At 45.1% G+C, this 25,313-nt stretch overlaps 1 long non-coding RNA gene across 1 annotated transcript in view; it reads left to right on the forward strand.

The window, feature by feature from the left end:
* LOC120097351 (uncharacterized) overlaps nt 1-2,576 on the forward strand; it is a 3,096-nt gene extending 520 nt beyond the window's left edge. Inside the window, exons 3-4 of the long non-coding RNA XR_005494614.2 lie at nt 1,598-1,688; nt 2,256-2,576. This is a non-coding gene — a long non-coding RNA (uncharacterized LOC120097351). The remainder of the gene's footprint in view (nt 1-1,597; nt 1,689-2,255) is intronic.
* The last annotated feature ends 22,737 nt before the right edge of the window (nt 2,577-25,313 follow it).

The raw sequence follows: 25,313 nt of genomic DNA on the forward strand, positions 1-25,313 counted from the left end.
CGAAACCCTTCCCAGGGCCTCTATATGACATGTCCCTTCCTTCCTCCACTTGCCTTCAACCTTCTGTCCAGTGTGCTCAGAGAGGCTCCACTCCATTCCAAACATAGGCTTCCTCTACTTCTCCATACAGGCTAAGCGCCCTCCTAGTTCGAGGTTACAGAGCATGCTGTCCCCTATGTCCCTATACAGCACTTTACGTTTGTTCCTGCCTGTGTCTCCTCGTTCAAGACATATTCCCTGCCTCTTCCACCACCCCATCCCTGGCCCCTTCCTGACTGACTTTGTGTGCACAATATTTACTGCCGCCTGAATATTTTCTGTAGCACAGTAGCAGTGGTATGTATCTCTCTGTGGGGAAAACCATTGCTTTTTCCTCCTGTCTCTGGCCCCTGGGCTAGCACCTAGCATGTGGTATTCCAGTGACATTTCAGGTCATACGACTGGTGACACCGAGTGTGGAGATCAGGGTTCAGTAGGGTGAGCTTCTTGGGTGTCACTAAATTAGAGAAGGGACATCAAGAGGTTGTCTCTGCTCACACAAGCCCTGGAGAGTATAGAGTGGTACTCAGCTACTTATAGATAGTTCTGACCAGGTCCATGTTGCTGGGAAAGGGTGCCCCACACAGCTTTCCCACAGTGCTGGGAGGGAAGGAAGAGCATTCTTCAAGATTAGGGCTCTTAGTCAGGCGTGGTGGCATATACCTTTAATCCCAGAACTTGGGAGACAGAGGCAGAGGTAGGCAGATCTCTGAGTTCAAGGCCAACTTGGTCTACAGAGTAAGCTCCATCCAGGACCACTGGGAGAAACCCTGTCTCAAAAAATAAAAAATAAAAAAAAGAAACAAAGAAACAAAGAAAAAGAAAAAAAGATCAGGCTCTTGGGCTTTGGAAACAGCTGTATAGCTCTTGGGTAAAGTTCTTGCCTTAAAAGGACCTAAGTTCAATAAGCCAGTGCCACAGTGCAATATTGTGTGGTCTTATAATCCTAGTACAGGATTCCAGCAGGTAGGCAGATCCCTGGGGCTGGTTAGCTCACCAACTTAGCCTCCTTGGTGAGTGAGTTCCAGGCAAGTGAGAGGCACTGTCTTGAAATATCCAAGTGGGTGGCACCTACAGGATGATAGCTAAAGTGTACACAGGCACACATGCACAAATCAGGGCTTGTTCTTCATTTTCTGGATTTCTGTGTCAGTGCCAAGGGTGAACTGGGTTCCCAGGGAAAGTGAGTCTGTTTGAAAGGATGGTGACAGAGGGGACAGGGGTTCTGTCATCTCACGAATACATGGCCCACAGGCTGAATCCTGGTCATGACTTTGCTGTAGATTCATCCTGTGACCCTAGGCAACTCTTTGTTCTACTTCAATGCCTCAGTTTTTCCCATCTCTGAAATGGACACAATAAAACCCAAGTGTGACTTTGTCTGTGTTGGAACTTGCAGATGAGGAAATGGAGGTCCTGGCTCCACCTTTTATTCCAGGCACCTCTGTGTTCGAGTCCCGGTTCAGACAGTTGATCTTTTCTCATATTTAGACTTGTCTCCCCAAGTAGGCTTTGGACCCCTTAAGGCAGAATCACACATGGTTCCTATTTCTCCCAGCTCTTCAAGATCAACAGGTGCCAAGTGAAGGCTTGGCTAGGAAGAGGGCAAGATGGGGTGCCCAGGACCATGAACAGGGGTAGAAACAAAGGTAAGATCCCTACCAGGACTTCTTGATCCTCCAGATTCCCTGGAATCTAGGACAGAACCCACCAATTCATTTGATCATCTATTAATAAAGCTAAGCGCCTACTATGTGCCAGTAGCTACTTGGACCACAGTGATGACTAAGCAAACAAGTCCCTGTCCTCTCTGGGAGCTCACATTCTATATAGAGAAGCAATGAGCAAGCAGTGGGGAACGGGGGTCAATCCATGCACATAATACCTGAGGTGAGAAAAGCGAAGAGCCAGAGTCTGGGGTAGAACCAACACAGATCAGGAGCCAAGGCCTGTAGGACAAGAGAGAAAGTCATCACATCAGAGCAGATAGGAGAAGAGTGTGTACAAAGGGCCTGGGGCCGCTTGGGTCTTACGTGGTTGTAAGGCGGAGTAGCTAAAGGTCCATAGAGTCATGGTGTGGAGAACCAGGCTTGGGAGAAGTGGACAGGGGCTAGACCGTGGCCTTAGTGAGGACCGTGCATTGTATGAGCAGGGAGACAGGAAGTCAGTGGGAAGGGTCTAAGCAGGGATTAAAAGATGCTATTGGTGTTTTGAAGGATGACTTTGACCCTGGAGTTCTTGCAGCAGCGACTGACTGGTGGAGGAGTCCGGGGATCTGTGGCCCTTGCTCAGAGGGAAGGAAGCTCTCCAGCCAGAGAACCAAGGCTGTCTGTCAGCAGCTGCCAGAGTTCAAGAGTCTTTCCAGAGCCCTGGTCCCAAGGTTCTGGTCCAGAGGAGCCCAGCCAAGTTCTCCCCCAGCCCCTCCAGCACCCCAGGGCGTTACAGAAAACCCCGCTTGCAAGATGTCTGGACCCCCACTCCTTGATTATATTAATGCCAAAATGTATTAAAGAAGCGTGGTAGAAATGCTATTCTAATTGTTTCCTACACAGGCCACTGGGAGGGAACTGATTGGACACAGCTCACAGGCAGTATGTTAATACGCTATTTTCATATGATGATAGCTTTGCATAATCTTCCCTTCTCCCAGCTTTGCCGGGACCTGTTGTTAACCAAGCCCCGGGAGAGTAGGGGAAAGGCAATTTGACTTCAAGTCCACTCCCCGCCACATTAATTAGTCATGTGGCTGGGGAAAGGTGTGCTCAGTCAGTACAAAGTAGACTTTATAATTTATACACCAGCTGTTTCCGTCCATTCTCCTCCCTGCCTGCCCCTAATGAAATCGTGTTACCAGAGAACTGACTGGCGTGAATTGAGCCTTTAATCCCATTGACCCTGGCCTGGCTGCTGGGGCCCAGGGGATGGGGGTGGGGCCTTTCAGCAAGGGGCTGTGATGAGAAGACCCCAGCAAGCTGGACCAGTCACCCTCCCCACACCCGCTCTGCAAGCCCACACAATGGAGCAGCTTGAGGTGGGAGCCCCCGCCTGGCTGAGCAGCCCTCTTGGGGATCCCTGAAGGCTGGGATGGCTCCCGTTTATTGCCTCATCTTCTGAGATCCAGCGAAGCACAGCATTCTCATCTAGGTTGTTCCTTTACTTAGAGAACAGGGCAGGCCAGACTGCACAACCAATGAGCTCATGCTTGCTTTGCTGGCCACGGGGGCTGCTGGGAAAACAGAAGCATGGATCCATGGAGAGAAACGCTGCTGCCCAGCCCCCCAGCTGTAGCCTGTATTCCCAAGATCCACACCAGAGCCCAGCCAAGAGATGGGAACAACCCCTGAGCCTGGTGCTGTGGCCCCAGAAGGGCAGTGCTGAGAAATATAGGTCAAAGGGATATGTTCCCCAACTCCCAACTCCCACCTCCCACAAAAGAAAATCAAGCAAGACCAGGCACCCAGAGCCAAATGCCTACAGAACAGCGTGCATTAGGAGAGCAGGAATAAACACAGCAATTAGCGCCATGGCAGCCTCTTAAACAAACACATGGGACCAAGTCATGGCTGGGGGAGGCGCCTGCATCTGTTAGGGGTAAGGCCACAGAGCAGGCTGGTTTCCCCCGGAAGCTAGGCATGAGGGTGCTAAGATGCTTGTGGAGGGGCTGGAGTTCTGCTGGAGGAGTTGTTGGCAGGATGGGATGAGACGGGCACAAGGGTAGCTTTTTGGCTACCATCTTCCATTGGCTGGGAACCCCAATTCTTTCTCATGGAGGGAGGGTCCCTGAAAAGTTGCAATGAGGTGACTTGTGGCACCCTGAATTTCTTGACACATGAGAGCCGTGTATGGGCATCATTGACCCAAGAAGACATCCCAGAGTCTCTTAAATTTAAGTTTCTGGACTTCGTTGCCACCTCCCCATGTCCCTTGAGTGGAGCCTTTCACTTGCTAAGTCTTAGATCCTTCTAGATGGTTCTGGATATTTCTGCTGCCACTCCCTCTGCTAGCCTTTTTGGTTCCCTTCAGCTCATTTATGTGGAACTCATCACAGCCCCTCCTGGATGGCAGGAACACCTCTCTGTTATCCTTGTACCTAGCCTTTGCAGGACAAGAGGCTTCTGAGTGGCTCTCCCGCCTCAGCCAGTCCTCAGTTTGCCCATTTTAAAAATGGGTCAATGATCTTTATATGCCATGCTGTCTGCCTCAGATTCCTCACAGGACCCTCTCAGCCCTAAAACCACAGGCCTTGCCGTAAAATGCAGAAGGGAAATGTTTCAAGACCCTTGAACTTTTGGATTTATTAGCTCCGAATAGCCAAAGCTATTCTTTTGCTTAATGGCATTGGAACAAAGCAAAAAGCCAACCTTACACCAGTCCTCTTTTTAATGAAAATACAGGGAACATCAGGGGAACCTATACAGAGAGGGAAATGAAGTTGTCATTTTTCAATGTAATTAAACTTGGTTTTTCCAAAAAAAAAAATCTGATCTGAAATGTGAATTAAGCTAATTACTTCTGGTGGCTGCAACATTGATTTCAGTGTTAAAGTTAATGGACTTTAATGGGTGGTGCCTTTCCTTTAGATGCAGCTGGGCCTTCTTGCTCAAGGCCAGGTTTGTCTATCAAAAAGGCCCCCTCAGGACCTTCTAAGTCCAACTAAGGACTGTTGCTGCCAAGGCTCCTGCTGGGTTGAAGCATCCCAGGCAGGCATGGGTCTGAACTTGAGGCTTTAGGTTCTGTCTTTCTCTTTGAAGTATACATAGTCCAGGTACTCAGTTTACACCCTCATGGAGTAATATCCTACAACATGACAGAGAAGGGAAGGCAGGACTGTAGTCACTGGAGGAGCCATGCAAAAGAAAGGCCTGGGACCTCAGGCTGAAATGTACAACTTACCCCTGGAAGGCTAGGGGTGTGTGTGTGTGTGTGTGTGTGTGTGTGTGTGTGTGTGCAGGAACAAAGGGGAAAGAAGGAAAGATAGGGGTAGGTTAGGGAGGTTTACTCCTAAAATGAATAGTATAGGAGCTGGCTAGGAAATATGGGAATGGGAAAGGTGGAAAGCTAGCCCTCTGAGACCAGGACAGAGGGAGAGTTGGCCTGTCTACACTACAGTCTCCTTGCAGAAGAGGGTGACAGGGAACTTGGTGGCCAAAATAGGAAACTTGAAATGTTGCTCATATTGAATGTTAACTTGACCAGTCTAGAATCATCCTGGAGACAAATTTGCCTGTGAGAGTTTCTAGATTAGGTTAACTGGAGTGAGAAGAATATAGACAGCATCATTCCACAAGCTGGGTCCCAGGCTGAATAAAAGGGAGGAGAAAGCTGGGCACCAACATTCCCTTCTCTCTTCTTGGCTGTGGATGGCTTCTAACTAGTTTCTCTCTCTCTCTCTCTCTCTCTCTCTCTCTCTCTCTCTCTCTCTCTCTCTCTCTCTCTCTCGTTCCTGCTATCTTGCCTTCCCCATGGGGAAAGGACTGTCCTTGAACCTGTAAACCAAAATAAACTCTTTCTTCTCCGGGTTTCCGGAGAAAGCTCTGGTTCCCAGTTCCCATTTAGAAGCTGAGCCCCTACGTACTCAGTCACTAGGGAACTGTCTCTCCATAGCCCACTCCACCTCTTGATCCATCCCTAAGGTTATGCTTCTGTTTGCTGGCTTTTCCCGGTACACCTCCAGGTTGGTACCCAGGGCTTCCATTTGCCTGTGACTCAGACCAATACACGTAGCTACGGTCTCTAACCTGTTGGAAAGAGAGCCAGAGACAGAGCGTGGAGGACCCTCCCTCAGAGGAGAAGGCTAACTTGTGCCCTAGAGTAGGATCGGCTGCCTTTCCTAAGAACGTGAGTGCCCCCCTTAAAATGCCATGGGGTCTAGATGCCTGGAAATCTTTTCCTGCAGCTCTGTCTCAGAGGCTTCCTGTCCAAAGGGTGGCAAAATATGGGACAGGAAGTTCAAGTCTAGAGTTCACCAGTCACCTTCCCAAAGAGATCCTTTGATCATGAGTGGAGGTATTGGGAGTGGGGCTTCTTCATGGTCAGTAGAGCCACTTACACACAGAGAGGTACTGGTCAGCCAGAGAGCATGGTTCTGAGCCTTGACTGCTGATAATTCAGGTCCTGATGTGGGGTTTGGACTGCCCAGGGGTAGCCATGGAAGCCCTGAGGTACCAAACCTGGAGGTGCACTGGGGAGGATTGCCAGACATTTGAGGAAAAATCAGCAAGCAGAAGTACAACCTTAGGGATGGATCAAGAGGTGGAGTGGGCTATGGAGAGATAGCTCCCTGGTGACTGAGTACGAAGGGGCTCAGCTTCGAAGTGGGAACTGGGAATCAGAGCTTTCTGGCATCGCTTCACACACACACACACACACACACACACACACACACACACTCATACACACACACAAACACATGCACGCACACACGCACGCACGCACCCACGCACCCACGCGCAGAAGGATGTGCTGAGACCTCGGTAGGCACAATGCTGAGAAAGACAATTCAGACTTGGGCAGATGATGGGAGCTATCCAAACTAACCCTTCCACCTGTCCCTTGACTCCCACACCAGACCATTGCCAAAGCCGCCACACGCATTCCTCTCACACGCTCCCTGATCTCTAGTCCTTCTAACCCTCAATCCAGGACACTTTCCTCTCCGCATGGACCCTGCATGGACCTCTCTGTTCTCCCTTCTACCCACCCCCCCAGCCAGCACCTGTCTCCCTCTCTTCTAGAATAGCATAGCAAATGCTTACCTACAACCTGCCACTTGGGGTTGTGTTCACTGTTTTAACCCCTGTTACAGAGCTTTATCAGCTTCCTGGGTATATCCCTTCTCTAAGGCCCAGAGTAGATAAGGCAGTTTCTGAAGTCACACAGCTACTAGGTGACTGATCAAGGATTCCAACCAGCTCGCTGTGGTTCTATTTTTGGTCCCATTCAGTTTTTCCTCAGCCATGTAGTCAGAAAGATCCGGACTGTATTTGAACCTTTACAACCAAGGCCTACCCAACCTTATCTCCAGTATTGCTCTGCCTGTTTCCTGCTGCTTTTCTGGTCTCACTATACAGTGGCTTCGTGGCTCCTCCCCGATTGTAGTTGACCTCAAGGCCTTTGTACACCCTCTTCCTTCTGCCTGGAATATTCTTCAGAAAGTCTGCTTGCCGTACTTGTCTACCCTTTTATGTCTTGCTCCAAATATTGTGTTTCCCCAGAAGGTCTGTTGTAGTTTGGTTCCTGTTGCTTTGATAAACACCATGGCCGAAAGCAACATGAGGAGGGAAGAGTTTATCTCTGAGCTACAGTCCATCTTCAAGGGAACCCAGGCCTGGTTCAAGGCAGGAACCTGGAGGCAGGAACTAAAGGAGAACAATGGAGCTGCTGACTGGCTTGCTTGGCTCTCTTTCTTATCCAGCCAAGGGCTCTCTACCTAGGGATTGTACCACCCACAGTGGGCTGGACCTTCATACATCAAGTAGCAACCGCGCTCCATAGAGACACCCAAGGGACAGTCTGTTGAAAGAAGTTCTTCAGTTAAGGTTTCATCTTCTGGATGTGCCAGGTGACCAAGACTAGCCATCACACGGTCCCTGACCATCTGTTTAAAATTGAGATCCCTGCTTTGGCTGTACTTACGCCTTCCGACATATTGTTTAGATGGCTTATTTAATTGTATGTTTTTTTCCTCACACAATTTATTTGTAGTACTTTCCCATTCATGATAAGAAGGAAACTTCAGGAAGTTCAGAGTATCTGTCTGCTCCGTTCTCTGAAGCGATTGTACAGCCTGGTGCACAGTTGTCAGACTCAGTACTTTCTGAATTGATAGAATGAAGGAAGGAGAGAAGGGAAGGAGGGAAGGAGAGAAGGAAGGAAGGAAGGAAGGTGTGTTTGTTCTTCAGGGGACAGACTTAAGAGACAGTCCCCTTACAGCAGAGGCCCGCAGGGAGAGGGTTCACACACACCTTTGCAGAGGCCCTTGTTCCTTTAGTTTTTACCTCTACCCTGGGACCTTTTACTCTTCAAGTCCTCATTTTCAAATGGATCTGCTCCTCTCACTGGCTTGATCCCTCTATCACTTTAGGTCTGGGCTCACCCCCTTCAGTTGTGGAGACTGCATACTGCCCAGTTGGAAGAGGGGACACTCAGTTGTGGTCGGCGTTAAAATTACACGGTGATTATGCAATGCAAAAGTAACGTAAGACAGATTTAGACAGGCTGAGGCTCTATCCAGGTGACTCCATGAAGACAGCATCAGAGCTACAGCTCAGCCCTTCCTTACCAGTGATGAGAGTTTACACACCACACTGTCCACAGCCAGCTAACCAGATTCCGGGCTTTACATGTTTGCAGCAAAGATAAGAATATCTGATGGGCAGGTTTCCTTGGGCCTGGAAAGACTTTTTGATTGGATTGAGCCACTCTTTGTCATGTGAGGGAGCAACAAAATGTATCTGGCCATCACCTCTCCTTTTTAGACCTCTAGCATCTGACCAAGCCACCCACATCAACCAAGAGTCCACAGGCTCTACTATTTTCCTCCTTAGGCGGAACACACTCTATTATAACGATGGTACCAATGCCCATTTATGAACGTTAACTAGACACTAGATGCATGCCGATTCTGAGATGGGGACCATCAATTTCCCCACCACACGCATAAACAAACGGAGGCTCGTGAGGCTATGCAACAGCTCGCTTATGGTCAGTGGTGAGGTAAGATCTGAATTCAGCCCATCCGGTACCATGTCGGTATAGTTGACCACGGTCTCCTGCCTGCAGAGCTTCTGGACACCAAGCATCACGTGGAAACTAACTTCCTGGCAGTCAGGTGCCAGAGGCAGAGCCTGCACCGGAAAGCTCCTGCAGAGTGGGCGTGGCCTGCCGGTGAGGGTCGGCTGGGTCGGTCTGCATCTGCGGATGTTATCTGGCTGAGGAACAGAGGTGGGACGCCTGAGTCAACCCCTCCTAACAGAGTAGAGGCTTGGGTAAATCTCTCTGTGAGCTGAAGTCAAGACAAATCTGCTTCCACAGAGGCATAAGGTGTCTCCCACATGCTGGAAATCAGACCACGGTTGATTTAGAGCCTGGCACCCTGTGTCCATCACCCCAGACTCTACCATGATTATCATCCCTATAAAGTCCCTAATCCCTGTACTTATGCGGTGTCCCTACCCTCTGACAAGGCCGGACCTATGTGAGCAGGGAGGTTTGGTTATTATGTGGAAGAGTTATAATAAGAAATATGACTGCAAAAGCCAAGTCAGTTGAAATTGGACTATAATTAAATGCTTAGAAAATTCTATGCTTGGCTCATTTTAAAATCAAGTGCTTCTTTGTAGCAATTTCCTTTCTTTAATTACAATTTCCTGTCTAGTTTGACATTTACAATGCAATCTTGGGGGACATGTTTGTGATTTATTATTCCTGCTCCTATCAGGATATCACTGTGCAGAAATGAGTTTATAAAATAAGAGCTCAAATTATTATGGCCTTTGACCAATAAAGCAGGCTCATAATTTCAGGCCTGAGAGAAGATTACCATTTTTGACAACCCAAGGCAGAAATACTAGAGAGGGGGAGGGCACACTTTGGGGACTTTGCTCCATGTTTGAAAGCACTGCATTGTGTCCTCCAGGAAGGCCAGCTTTGGGGGCAGAGAACACAGCAATAAACCCTCGAATTAAACAGGGCTTTGCAGCTTCGAACAATCGTCACTCTTATTGATTCTCACCATCCTTGGAAGTAGACAGCATGTGACCCCCATCACACAGATGGGGAAACTGATGCCCCCAGAAATTACATAACTTGCAAGGTCATGCAGTCTAAAACAGTGGTTATAGACATAACGCCAAGGCCCAGTTCTTTCTATGCTATAGAGCTGTCCCTAAGGCTTGGAAAGTAATCCAAGACACAGAAGATACTCTCAGGACTTCTCTGGGGAGAGAGCCTGTGTTAGACAGCTTTTCATTATCATGACAAATTACCTAAGCTCATCAACTTACAAAGAGAAGAGGTTTGCGTTGGCTCATAGTTTTTGAGATTCCAGTCTGATTGACAGGTGGGCTTCTGACGAGGCAGTACCTTATGGTGGAAACATATCAGAGATTGAAACTGTTCCCTGCATGGCTGAGAAACAAAAAAAAAGGAGGAACGCAATCCCTTTGGAGCATGCCTCCAAGACCTAGAGACCTCCCACAAGGCCCTGCCTCTTCACAATTCCACCACTTTCCAACAGCACCCCCTGGGGATTAGACTTTTAATTCTCTCAGCTTGGCTGGGACATGCAGCACTGCAACAGAGCCTTTCTGCTTCAGAGGCCTGAGCCCAACCCCCACACTGACATGTGATGCGTGACCCACAAGTGAGGTGCCAGCAGAGGCCACCTCAGAACTGTATACTTCAGCTCGTAAAGTAAAACCTATCCTCTTCTCCCCCACCCCGACCCCCACACCTTTCCTTTTCACCCACCACTGGTTTCGTCATGCTACTTTCTCCAGGGTCTGCAAAGCAAGACTCCCAAGTATATTGTAGGAGATTTGCCTTTGTAAGAACATGTGGGCATATGGTGGTTTGGCAGGCTGTGTGTGCAGCCTGCATGTCTACATGTGTATGAGGGGTGATGTGTGGTACCCATGCATATACATAGTTCGATGTGTGCAATATGTAGATGTTTGTGCAAAAGTGTGTGCTGACACCTCACCCATTCAGCTTGACCTAAAGGGATGCCAATGTGGACTCCAGACAACATGCTCACAGCACTGAAGATACATTTTCAATGTCTCTGGGAAGACTCCAAAGGGGGCGAGAAGGGCAGGGGAAGGTAGATTTCCTGGAAGCTGCCCATGGCCTTTCCTTCTGTTCTCTGACCCTAGCAGCGGTGAAGGCCTCGATCAGTCTAGTCCCCAGGTAGGGGTGAGCAGTGACAATGGTCACCATTACCATCTGTCTGTGGGTACCCAGTGGTTTGAAAGGAGTTTGTGAAGCTGTGAGGTAGGTTTGATTGAAACAAGGCTCCCGGGCCTGGAGAAGGGTTTAGAGGTTCTCTCCCCCAGACTTCTGCAGGCCCCTGAAAGGATTGCTGCAGGATTCTGCTTTGTCTCACTTCAAAGGTGCCATTAGGGGAGGGGAATCCAGCTCTCTGGCTTTGGGCACCAATGAAGTCTGTGCAGAGACTCATCTGATGCCTGTGAAAATCGCTTTATTACTTCAAAACAATTTTAAAGCAGAATGCATTAGGTTTTTTTTTTTTTGAAGAAAGAGAAAGAATCATATCCCTGAGCTGAGATGAGGGTTATGAAATTCAAATGGACGGCCACAGCAATCCTCTTATGGTCCCTCCCTTAAGTCAGACTCCGGGAGATGGAGAGGGGACTTGAGCCAACCCTGCACAGTGCTGAGGACACCCCTGGCTGGACAGCTGTGCAAATCATCACCTTGCCTAAGTTCCTAGACATTTGCTTCCTTTCCAGGACACTCAGGGATGAGTACACACACACAAATACTTTATACATATATACACACAATACATACACATATGCACATATATGTACACATATACTTAAATATATATTTATATATGCACATGGGTATGCAGATACAAAAACATACCCATATATGTATATACATACACACATGCAAATACATACCCACACACATACATATATACATGTATCCTCACAGATATACCCATATACACACATCCACAGAGACACACAATATATATTCATATGTATGTATATATACATGCCTATGCACATATAGACATATTTGTATATGCTTGCACATGTATAAAGCATACATGTGTACAGATACATATATATCTATACACACACATATATACACATAGACATACATGAATGCATATACATGCATACAGATAAACAAGAATATGTACATATATAGGTATATGATCACACACATATACATCACACATACACCAGTTCCACGCTGCCAAAGCTTATTTTCTTAGCTATACTATTGTTTGGGAAGAAAGCCCGAACTGTTGTTTGATTTCTATTGCTTAAAAAAGAAAATCAAAGCTCAAACTGACCCTTCTGAGGTGGTCAGGATCAGGTCTGAGATCTTCACCTTCCAATGTCAGGGCTCTCCTAGATTTGCCCAGATCTACAAGTATGTCTGAGCTTCCTTCCCGGTTCTTGACTCTACCAGCAGGACAATCTAGGCCCAGGTGATTGTGGGAACTTAGTACCGCCCTGCTTCAGCTTGTGACAGAAGTGGGCCCCAAGGGAATGCTAGCTCTTGGCTCCACCTGGCCTCTGCTAGTCAGCTTTCCTTTGCCATGATGATACCCAGGGTCAGCCAAGTAAGACCTTCATTTTGAGTACACTTTTCAGCCTGTGGTTGGTCAGCATCTATGGTGAAACATCTCGATGGGATTATGTTAGGTCAAAGCTGCTCACCTCATGCTGTTTAGGAAACAAATGGAAAGGGATAGAGGGAGGGGGAGGGGGAAAGGAAGAGGAGGAGGGGAGGCAGAGAGAGAATAGAGAATGAAGTGGACCAGAGTTTCAAACTCCCCTTTCCCTTTAAAGGCACAGGTCCAGTGACCTAACTTCCTTCCACCTTTTAAAGGTCCTACTACCTCCCAGTGGTGCCATCGCTGGTGACTGAACCTTTTGCACACAGTCTTTGGAGACACTGAAGATCCAAACTGTAGTACTATCTATCCTCAACGCTGATCTTTTCAAGGAGGAAGGAGTGGCAAGTGAGAAGGGAGGAAGGGGAGATGGTTTTGAGACCCTTCCATTCTTCTTCTATTGAGCAAATTCAGCTACACCAGTTATAGCAGACTAAGGAAGGCACAGCTCTGCCTTTAACCAGCTCATGGGCCTGAGAAGACAGACAGGAAAATAATCATTGCAACCCAGCGTGTTAAGTGTTATGACAGAAAAAGCTCAGGAGCCATGGGAACATAGATATTTCACTCCTGCTGCTAGAGATGAGGTCTCCAAACCTTGGCAGGTAGAGAGGAGCTAGCCCTGACATGTGGGACTAGAAGGAAGAAGAGGGGAAGGAATCAGGGGGGTGGGGGTTGGGAGGGGAGAAGAAGAGGGAAGGAGAGAGGCATTACAGCGGAAGAAGGACATTGGTCAATGCTGAACCAGGTTGTTTCAATACATCTGGTTCAGGGCCAAGGGGCCTGCCTCTGGGATGTGGCCTTCAGACCTCTAGAAATCATTTAGCTGGCCAGGTACTCCATACTCCTTAAAATTCCGCCATGGTACATACATCAAGATGCTGCTTAAAATTCAACAGCAAGGAACATTCCAACAATGTGGGTCATACCTGATTCTAAGTACTCTTGGACTGCCATGCCCCTTAGGCAGAATAAAGCAGGTACTAATTGTTCTATGTCACTTGGGGTGCAAGCAAAGCCATAGTTTCTCATTTGCATAACACAAATCAGATTCACCAAGGCTGACAAAAGACCTGAGTAGCCACCTACAAGGGGGGGGGGGCTGTCCTTCCCTTCCTTTTAATTTTACAAGAATTCCAGGAGCCACACATTCCAGAAGAGCTCAGAAGAACAGGCAGGACTTAGTTCTCAGACATGGACGCTTTTGTTCCTAACTGTGGTCAATTTAAAGTCAGGCAGTTCTGCTGAGACTCACGCTCAAGGTGATGGAGCCCAGGCTCTCCCTTCTAGCTTACCCTCACCATACCGAGGAATATCGCCATCCTGACAGTTAATGAATGCCACTGTCAGTTTGACTGGCTTTAGCATTACCTAGATGACATAGTTCTGGGAACAGGGAGATTCACTCTAAATGTAGGACCTCAGACAGAATACAAAGAAGAGAGAAGGGGATATCAGTAACTGTCGCTACTTACTTTCTGACTGGGGACATGATGTGTCCACTGAATATTCTCATGCTCCAATCCCTGCCATTTCCTACCATAACAAACTCTTCTAAAACCCCAAGCCAAAATATGTCCCTTTCCCTTTAAGTCATTTTAGCCTGGTCACAGCAGTGAGCAAAGCAACTGATACTACTAATACATAATGGTCTCTAGGACTGTCCTTGGGCCAGGGTAGATTGTGGGCCACCCGAGGGACTGTCCATCTGATACTCTCTGTCCATCCATGATCTTGGATGATGGACAAGCCTGGTGCTGGGCATCCTCACCAGCTCCCTGGGAATGGCTCAGGCTTCTCCCATGCCCTCTCCTCCCAAAGTCTCCACCGCCTCTTGGTCCCCGCAGGCTGACCCAGCTCTGTGACAATCCAGAAATTGTTCATTCAATGGGAAGATTAGGGCTGATTAAGAAATTTGTGCTAATGAACTGTGCTTAATTGGATTTGGGGAAGGACACAGAGCAGCTGCTTGACATTCCCAGGTCCTCCACAAAATCCTGGGCCTCCATGGCTCCTGCCCACAAGGCCGACTGTACCCCACAGCCCCTTCACCCCCAGTGGCCCAGCCTTCGGCCTTCCGGCCTAGCAACAGGGAAGTTATCTGCCTAATCAGACTAATTAGCACGGGGGACACAGAGTCATAATCTACAAAGAATGCAAATGCCACTTTTACAAAATAAAACGCCATATGTGCAGTAATTAGCAAACCACGGGCACATTTTATAAATCATATTTATTAGTTTGTAAACAAATCAAGTTCTAAATGAAATGAAAGATGCCATTAAACAGGGACTATGGCCATGATAGTTCTGAGCAGTCTCCAAAAAGGGGCCTAGGGTGTCAGAGAGTAGAAGGTGTCCCAGTAGGCCTGCCTGGGAACCACCCGTCTCCACTTCTAAGAGAGCCCTGATGTGAGCAACAAGGCCTATACCTCAGTACTCAATGGTTCATGGCCTCAGCCAGTTTTTAGAATCTAAGTGGAGGCACTGACACAGCTTGAGATGTGTTGGCTCACACTTCCATTGCCTGGTTTGGTCTGTGTGAGGAACAATGGCAGTATAGTAAGAGAAACTTAAATGTCTAAATGCAGTTTCAAACGCAGGATTAACATCTCCATCAACAAGGAACAGAATAGAAACTTAAAATCTCGGACAAGGTTGTAGCTTTACAAGGTTCATACAGTGTAGTTGACAGTTCAGTACAGGCATTTGAAGGGACTAAAATGTACCTGAAGGATGGGAGGGGGGCATCTGCAGCTTTATAGTCAGGAATGAAAGCCAGCTGCCTCCTTTCTCTGTGACTTTGGGTGGCACATTCCACTATGACCAAAGGAAGGAACTACAATCTACAGTTCATGGTTTGAATGAGAAATATCCCACTATAGACTCATGTATTTAAATACTCTATTTCCAGATGGTGGCAGTTTGGGGAGCTTATGGAACTTTTAGGAGATAACAGCCTTGTTAGAGGAGGTGTGCCAATGGGGGCGGGCTTTAAGTAGGGGTACCCTACTTCCTGTTCCCTCTCTCTGCTTCCTGTGTGTAGATGAAATGTGATCAGTCAGCTTTCTGTTTCTGCCAGCACGGCATGCTTTCTGTTCCTGCTAACATGGCATGCCTTCCCTGCCATTATAGATTCTAGCTCTGGGAGCCAAACTAAACCCATTTTGGTCACAGTATTTTATCTGGCAATGGAAAATAACTGATACACATGGGCCAAGCCATACAGACATGGGTGAAAACAGGGGAGAAAGGAGAGGAGGAAGAGGAGGAGGAGGAGGAGGGAGAGGAAGAGGAGGAGGAGGAGGAGGGAGAGGAAGAGGAGGAGGAGGGAGAGGAAGAAGAGGAGGAGGAGGGAGAGGAAGAGGAGGAGGAGGGGGAGGGAGAGGAAGAGGAGGAGGAGGAGGGAGAGGAAGAAGAGGTGGAGGAGGAAAAGGAGGAAGAAGAGGAGGAGGAGGAGGAGGAGGCAGCAGCTGGGGTGGAGTTGCAGGAGGAGGAAGAAGAAGAGGCAATAGAGGTGGAGGATGAGGAAGAGGAAATAATGAGGATAGAAAAGGGAATGGAGAAATAAATCCTGCTTGAAAACATGTCTGCAAATCAGGGTTCTAATATATTGGAAGGAGATTATTACAAAAAAAATCTGCTTTAGATACAAATAATTTGACAAGTGAGATGGACGGAGTTCAGGCTGTTTACAAGTTTGAAGGCATAATGGGTAATGTTTCCTCGGAAGGAAAATTTAAAGATTATAAAATAAAACAAGACATAAACAAGAAAAAAAAGAAAGCCAACTTAAAAATCCTCAAAAAGAAAGAAAATGGTCATTGAAATCAAATGCTCACTAGAAGAAGCAATCTCCAGGCTGGGCACTCTTAGCATGTTTAGACAAATGTTACTGAACCAGAAACTACTTTTGGAGAAATTCATCTAAATTGCACATCAATGTGGATGTGGGTTTAGTATGTTTATGCACTATTATGTACAGAGGCCAGGCACCATGTGTGTGTAAACACCTGGGAAGGGTAAAGGATGCGTTGTTGAGCTGTAACGTGCACACAATAGACGTTACATAACAGAAGTGATGGAGGCTACAGTCTATGCGGGAAGTTAAGGCAGAAGATTCCATGTTCAAGGACTTCTTGGTGTATAGAGCAAATTTAGGGCCAGCTGTAGAAACGTTATGAGTTGTAGAGTCAAAGTAAAAGACATTTTAAAGGTCTGGAGATACAGTAGAGTGGTTAGAGCACTTGCCTAGCATACAGAAGATCCTAGGTTTGATCCCTTGGACTTGGGGCTGGAGGCAGGATGAGGAGAATTAAATAACAGTAAAGGAACACATAACGAGTTATGGTCAAGAGTTGTTTAAAACAGGAATATTAAAACTGAAGAAAGCTGTGAGCTTTCTTATGCTAAAATGTATCTGGTTAGAGAAATAAAAACAGAATTCTCTTCTAGAAACATAACTACATCATTTCCAAACATCAAGATCATTTGAAAAGATTATTCAAAAAGCTATTAGGAAGAAGAAACATAGCTCAGTGAAAATGCAGACTATACCAATAGAGAATCCGTTTCAACAATTGATGTCAGAATAATTTGAAATAATATCTTTGAGTATTGAGAAAAAACAACTGATCTGGGGTTTTGCACCCACTAGTTTATTAACTATGGTGAAGGCATCAGTAAAATGCCACGCAGACTCACAAAGACTAAGCTAATATGGCTCCATTGCTCTTCAGTACAACAGAGATGCATCTTCGGAACAGAGTAAAGGAGGCCATGGAAAGAAAGCAAGTGGGATTTGAGAAAGCATGAGGACCAAGGGAAGATGGCTGAACACATTAGTTAACCCAGCTGGGAACTGCTTATAAAAGTTATACCAGAAGTTATATTAACATGCTTTTAAAAATCCAACTGATTTTAAAGAAACTAACTTCTTTGGTTTGAACAAAAATAAGGAAGTGAATGAAATATTCAAGACAACAGCACACTGAAGGAGGAGAAGGAGGGGAGAGGAGGAGGAAGAGAAAGAAGAAGAGGAGGAGGAAGAAGAGGAAGAGAAAGAGGAGGAAGAGGAGGAGGAGAGGAGGAGGAAGAGGAGAAGGAGAAGGAGGAAGAAGAGGGGGGAGGAGGAGGGGAAGAAGAAGGAGGAGGAGGAGGAGGAGGAGGAGGAGGAGAAGAAGAAGAAGAAGAAGAAGAAGAAGAAGAAGAAGAAGAAGAAGAAGAAGAAGAAGAAGAAGAAGAAGAAGAAGCAGCAGAAGAAGAAGGGAACCACTAGCACCATAGGCAGAGAATATATATTGCTGGATGGTGGTAGTTGTATAAATGAGGGAGCTCAAATACAAACACAGATGCCAGGGGCTGAGGGTTAGGGCTTTAACACCATTGAGGAATGGGGACTTAACTCTTTGCTATGTACAATGTGGAATTAAAGCTTAGCCACTGTATGACTGGGAGCATTGAAGGCTGGAATCTATATGAAAACTGAACCAGAGAAGTTAAATGCATAAGTTCAGAGAACATCACTAAAGCATATCGTATGCCCAGGGCAGGGAATGGAGTGAAAAGGAGTCCATGAAAACCTGAAGGCTTGGGAACAGGGAGGAAGTATGAGATCCAAATGTATATTCAATGTATGGCACAGAAGCCACAAGACAGGGGAGCAAAACTGGGTCCCGGGAGCCAGCCGCAGCAGTCACTAACTTCTAAAAGGAATGTTTTGGTAATTACAGCACACAAGACTCCAAGAAGCACTGACTCTCATAGTTCCACAAACTGTTACAAAGCACGCGAGGAACCATGACATCAGGAGTGAGAATCAGTAGAAATAAGATGGTTCTGTTGCATGTAATATTAAAAAATTAATCCATGATATTGACAGCTACACTTTTATAATGCGGTTTCCCACCCCATGGTCCCCATGTGGCGCCTGCCCAACTCGTGTTGGTTCGCTAGCTGTGGGACATGCTCACATTCCCAGTCATCCGCCCCCTGCAGCTAGTGTCACGAATCCCAGCAACCCAGTAAATCAAAACTCCAGAGACTTTTAATTTACCAGTCAGACTTATACCAGTAAATTCTCAACCCACAAAACACCCACACAATGAACTCAGAGCTAATTGATATTGATACAAGCTGCCCACCTAGATTAGACAAATTGTCCTAAATTATTCTATTCCTTCTCTGATATTCATAGCTACCTGTGGCTATTTAAACCCACGTGGATTGGGTTCATCCTCCTCTTTCTTCATCTCCTCTGTCCTTCTGTCCTCTCCATCTCTCTGTCCCATCTCTAAAACTCTCAGCCTGCTTTCCTTTTTCACTGCCCAATCACAGACTCTGGTCTTATATTACACCCGCCCTCACTTGAGTATCGACAGCAATCTGCACTGTTCAAATATTCCTGAATTGGTTCTAGAAGCAAAGAGAAGGGGAAAGTGGGAAAAGATGAATATACCTGGGAATTTTCCAGAACTGAAGAAAGAGCAAGGTCCTCAAACTCATCATCCCTCTTAAATCCTGAGGTAAATAAACCCACACCTAAGAGACTTCAAAACATCAAAGAGAAAGGCAACCAGTGCAGAGAATAATATTTTTTAAAAAAAGGGCAGCAATCAAACTGACTGCAGACTTTTCAGGGGGAAAATTGATTCCAGGAGATGATGGAAGATTATTCACAAAGCAGCAAGGAGAACAATGGACAGTTTATAATTCTCTCAGAGCAGAGAGCAAACAAACATACCTCCCAAACTCAGAGCACTTGTTTAGCATTGTGGCTCTTCCTGAGCTAATAGCTAAGGGCATATTAAACTAATAAAAAGGAAATTGAAACTGAAAGGAAAGGATAGTAAGCTAATGAATCAGAAAGCAGAATCTAGTTAATCAAAGTAACCGCTGGACTCAAAATTCAAAACTAAGTTTGGGGAAAAGTCAGGAGAGGGTAAAACTGAACATTTTCATAACCATGACAAGAAGGCAGGAGGTGTTGGAGGTAAAACAAAAACACTTAAAAAGATATTTGTGTTTTAGGAGGTGGGTAAAAATATTGATCATACTTAGACTTCTAATGAAACATATGACATCCAAACCAGTAAAGAGAATAAAAGAGTAATAAACAGAACTCAATAAACCCAACTGAATGCAGAAAAAGAGAAGTGGCCAAGAAAAATAGGTGGCAAATTTTTAAAATATTGTATAAAAAGTCAAGGTTTATCAGTCTCCCCAATAAATTTAAATGGATTAAAGAGAAGTTCTGAGACATCCCCAGACATGATTTTAAAAATCCAGTTATAACTTCTTTATGAGAGGCATAATAACTAAAATGTAATTATACAGAAAGCTTGAAGACAAAAGGATAAAAAAATGTAAGTACTCACCCAAGGAAATGAGACACAGTAATATTAACAGCAGGCAAAAGAGAGTTTAAGTAAAAAAAGATATTTAAAGAAAGTGACTACTGACCAGTCCAACAGCACAGTCCAATAGTAACCTATGGTAACACTAAGCCTGATGGCTCTGGGGGCATGGGTTTAAAAATGACAGAGATACAAGGGAAACAGCTAAGTAAGCGAAAGAAAACACACAAAGAAAATGTCAGGAATTTCAGGAGAAACTGGAAGATGAGATTTAACATTCCTCTTTTAGGAAGAAAGTCGGCAGACCAAAAAAAAAAAAAAAAAAATCAGTAAAATCTGTGGAGTTGAGTATCCCCGATTGAACCATTCAATCACCATGAGTTTAATATGCATATGTAAGATCCTACCCTTTCTTTGTAAATTCATGAAGCATCTTTTAAATGGGCTAACTAATGGCCCGCAAAGGAAGTCTAAACAGAAACTAGAATTTTGCTGTAATTAACAGCACATTCTGCGACTCTCATGGAATAAAACTATAAAACAATGCAAAAGTTATGTAAAAATATCTTCTTTTTTGTTGTATTTTTCTTTCATTGTGGTAGTAAAGATATCGTGTAACATGTAAACAAAAGCATAGACGGTCATCCCTTGGCATCTCAGAGGTAACGATTCCAAAACTGTCCTCAGATACCCAAACCCCTTGTCTAACTCGGGGTAGACATGTGATTCCTGTACATCTTACTGTACCCTTTAAAGCTCATCTAGATTATGCCCACAACCTAATGCAATGTCAATTCTGTGTAAATAGTTCTTATGCTACATGGTTCAGGGCCTAGCTTCAGATACTGGTTTGAGATCCCATGGGATCATGAAAAAAAATGGCAACCGCAGAAGGTTTCTCAATGCGGGATGACCAAAAGTAAATTGGAAAACAGATACATAATGAACCCGAAGTTTTTCTGGCAGTTCTCACCTGTGTTATTTTGGGCAACTTAGCATAGCCATAACTCTGAGCACACACCGTGAGTTCTTAGAGTGCACACACCATCACGGCACGTAGCACCAACAAACATTGCCAGGAACGCCTCAGCTCAGAGGCAAGACTATTGTACATCATGAATGGAGGTTTTACTGTGCATAGAAAGTTTTCTGCTCCTACAGAAGCACAATGGTTTGATCATTAAAAACAAAACCTTTTAATAGTGATATTTCTCAGTATAGAAGTACTAAATTTGCGTTATCTTTGGATTGTGTTGTGTTGCAATGTTTGAAATTTTTTAAATTGAATTTGAGTTGTTGACTTGAGTTTCACTTTTTAAAAATTGTTAAACTTTTAACTTGAAATTAGGACAGAATTCTCAGCAATGTCTTAAAAGATCCTAAACATATTTCTGCCATTTTGTAGCATGTGTTTAAGCAAAGTGAAATTCTCAGCATTGATAACTGTAAAATCAAAATAATGATTCAAATATGGTTGAACCAGTAAATACAAGCCTACATGTGTAGAGAGCTATGTACTTAACACACAGAATTTAACAAAATTAACAAGTGTATAACCACACCAAGATTAGAAGCACTATCCTTCCAGAATGTCAGATACCTAGCCTAATGTTGGATACATGCTAGGTTGCTAACGAATCTTTATGGATACACAAATTGAAAGTTGAAATAAAATGTAGGTGTTATGTGTGACATATGCATAAAGCTGCAGGTGTCTTGGGACCATATTGCCATGGTCTCAACAGATCAATTGAAGACATCTAGGGCTGAACTAGTATGTGTTGACAGATGCCAAGATTCTAAAATTCACTTTAAGGGCACATTCTTAACAACCAAATTTCCTTCCAGTGGGTGCCACTTCTTAAAGGTTTTACCACTTCTCAATAATACAGGGACTGATGGCTGATTTAACACAGACCGGCGACATTTCTTCCGAACAATAGCATCGCTGCATCTATTCTCATCTCTTTGTCTGCAAACATGGAATGACTTTCGCTGTGGGGATGCATGCACATTAAAAACAAAACCTCTAATAGTGCACAGACACATACATACACACATACATACACACATACACACACATACATACACACATACACACACATACATACACACATACACACACATACATACACACATACACACACATACAGACACACATACATACACACATACACACACATACATACACACATACACACACATACATACACACATACACACATACATACACACATACACACATACATACACACATACACACACAAACACACACATACATACACACATACACACACATACACACACATACATACACACATACACACGCATACACACATACACACATACATACACACATACACACACAAACACACACATACATACACACATACACACACATACACACACATACACACACAAACACACACATACATACACACATACACACACATACACACACATACATACACACATACACACGCATACACACATACACACATACATACACACATACACACACAAACACACACATACATACACACATACACACACATACACACACATACACACACAAACACACACACATACACACATACACACACATACATACACACATACACATACACATGCACACACATACACACACATACATACACACATACACACACATACATACACACATACACACGCATACACACATACACACATACATACACACATACACACACATACACACATACACATATACATACACATACATACACACACATACATACACACATACACACATACATACACACATACACACGCATACACACATACACACATACACACACATACACACACAAACACACACATACATACACACATACACACACATACACACACATACACACACATACACACACATACATACACACATACACACACATACACACACACATACACACATACACACACATACATACACACATACACATACACATGCACACACATACACACACATACATACACACATACACACACATACACACATACATACACACGCATACACACATACACACATACATACACACATACACACACATACACACATACACATATACATACACATACATACACACACATACATACACACATACACACATACATACACACATACACACGCATACACACATACACACATACATACACACATACACACACATACACACATACATACACATACATACACACACATACATACACACATACACACACATACACACATACACACATACATACACACATACACACACAAACACACACATACATACACACATACACACACATACACACACATACACACACATACACACACATACATACACACATACACACACATACACACACATACACACATACACACACATACATACACACATACGCATACACATGCACACACATACATACACACATACACACACATACATACACACATACACACGCATACACACATACACACATACATACACACATACACACATACACACATACACATATACATACACATACATACACACACATACATACACACATACACACATACATACACACATACACACGCATACACACATACACACATACACACACACATACACACACAAACACACACATACATACACACATACACACACATACACACACATACACACACATACACACACATACATACACACACATACACACACACACATACACACATACACACACATACATACACACATACACATACACATGCACACACATACACACACATACATACACACATACACACATACATACACACATACACACGCATACACACATACACACATACATACACACATACACACACATACACACATACACATATACATACACATACATACACACACATACATACACACATACACACATACATACACACATACACACGCATACACACATACACACATACATACACACATACACACACATACACACATACATACACATACATACACACACATACATACACACATACACACACATACACACACACATACACACACACACATACACACACACACACACACACACACACACACACCATGATCTGTTCATCTTCAATATCCAGGAATCCTAATGGCTAGACTAGCTATGCGGCTCCTCCCCTGACACTGGCATGGTGGAATTTCCTTAGATAATCTTCTCTAGATTTCCAGAGGACATCCTGAGAGGCTGGAATGTCAGAACCCATACACTGGACCCTACCACCAGAGATCACACTTCGATGAGAGACCTACCTGATCACTGTGTCAGTATCTGCAGCACAGCTCTCCACTTGCCTAACACTCCGGGAGGCAGTTAGTCGCCTCAACCCATAGACAGAGAAAACAAACTCCAAGTGGCCACGTTACGTTAAGTGAGTACGTTAGTTACTTAAGTTCCTTCACTGAAAAGGATGCTGTCCAGGTGTGAGGTGTGACGTGATTCGTGGGGGATTCAGTCTTCCCACATCTGTTACCAGGAGTCAGCATCCTGACCTGGTAGGGTTGTGGGTTCTTTGATGAAGAGGAGGTCGACAAGCTTTATAGGGCATCTGCCTTTCTTACCACCAGAGTCTGGACTCCCAGGGGCCCACGCTGAGGATGGTGTCAGGCGAGAGAAGCTGGCAGAGAAGAGATGGGGGAACAGTAGGTGGCTGGGGTGGGTTAATGCAGCTGCCTTATGAAGGGCATTTTTCAATTGAGCCAGTAACTGAAGGCCCGGAGCGTGTGTTCCGTTCAGCAACTCTACAATCAGAGGATATGAACTGGCTGAGAGAAAGCCATCAGGGGCTGGCTATTCCCAAACTCTTGGAAGGCACAGAGTGAGATTTAATAAAACGGGAAAATGGAACATTTTCATTAGCACCAAATTTTCCATTTAATTTGGACTTTTGCAGAATAAGTGGCCTAATTACTGCTATGATTTGAGCTTCTCTGTAGAAAGTTCCTCTAAGAAGTCAGGCTTCACATGGGCTCCGTTTCCCAGCACTGGCCCGAGTGCCGCCATCCCTCCCAGACCACCTCATCCTCACAAGAAAGAAAGACGGTCAGATGCCAGGAAGGGTCACTGGTCTGCTGTGACTGCCACCTGATCCTTCTCCTCTGTAGTCTCAAGATGACGGGGGAAGGTGCCATTTCGAGGCTTTCCCCTTCCACACTTGCCTCAACTTTGTCTAACTCTGGCGTGCTCTTCTTTCCTGCCCTGCATCTGGAAGCTTGTGAACTGAGGGAATCCCAAATACCTTCTTTCCACGAGCCTGACTTTCCCTCTGATTCGCCCCCTCTCCCATCCCAAACTAAGTTCTTCGTTCATAAAAATGGCTGCCGCTCAGCATCACAGACACCAGCGGTCTATTCACACCGGATGGAGTCAGTCATTCTTGAGAGGTGGAGGAAGGGATGCTGCCCTGGCTATGCGCTTCGTGGCTCCCATCTGCATCCCTAGAGCTCTTGCTGTCCCCACAGTTTATCAAGCTTTGGTGCTCCAGAA

The sequence above is a fragment of the Rattus norvegicus genome, chromosome 1, assembly GCF_036323735.1.
Source record: "Rattus norvegicus strain BN/NHsdMcwi chromosome 1, GRCr8, whole genome shotgun sequence".
Lineage (NCBI taxonomy): Eukaryota > Metazoa > Chordata > Mammalia > Rodentia > Muridae > Rattus > Rattus norvegicus.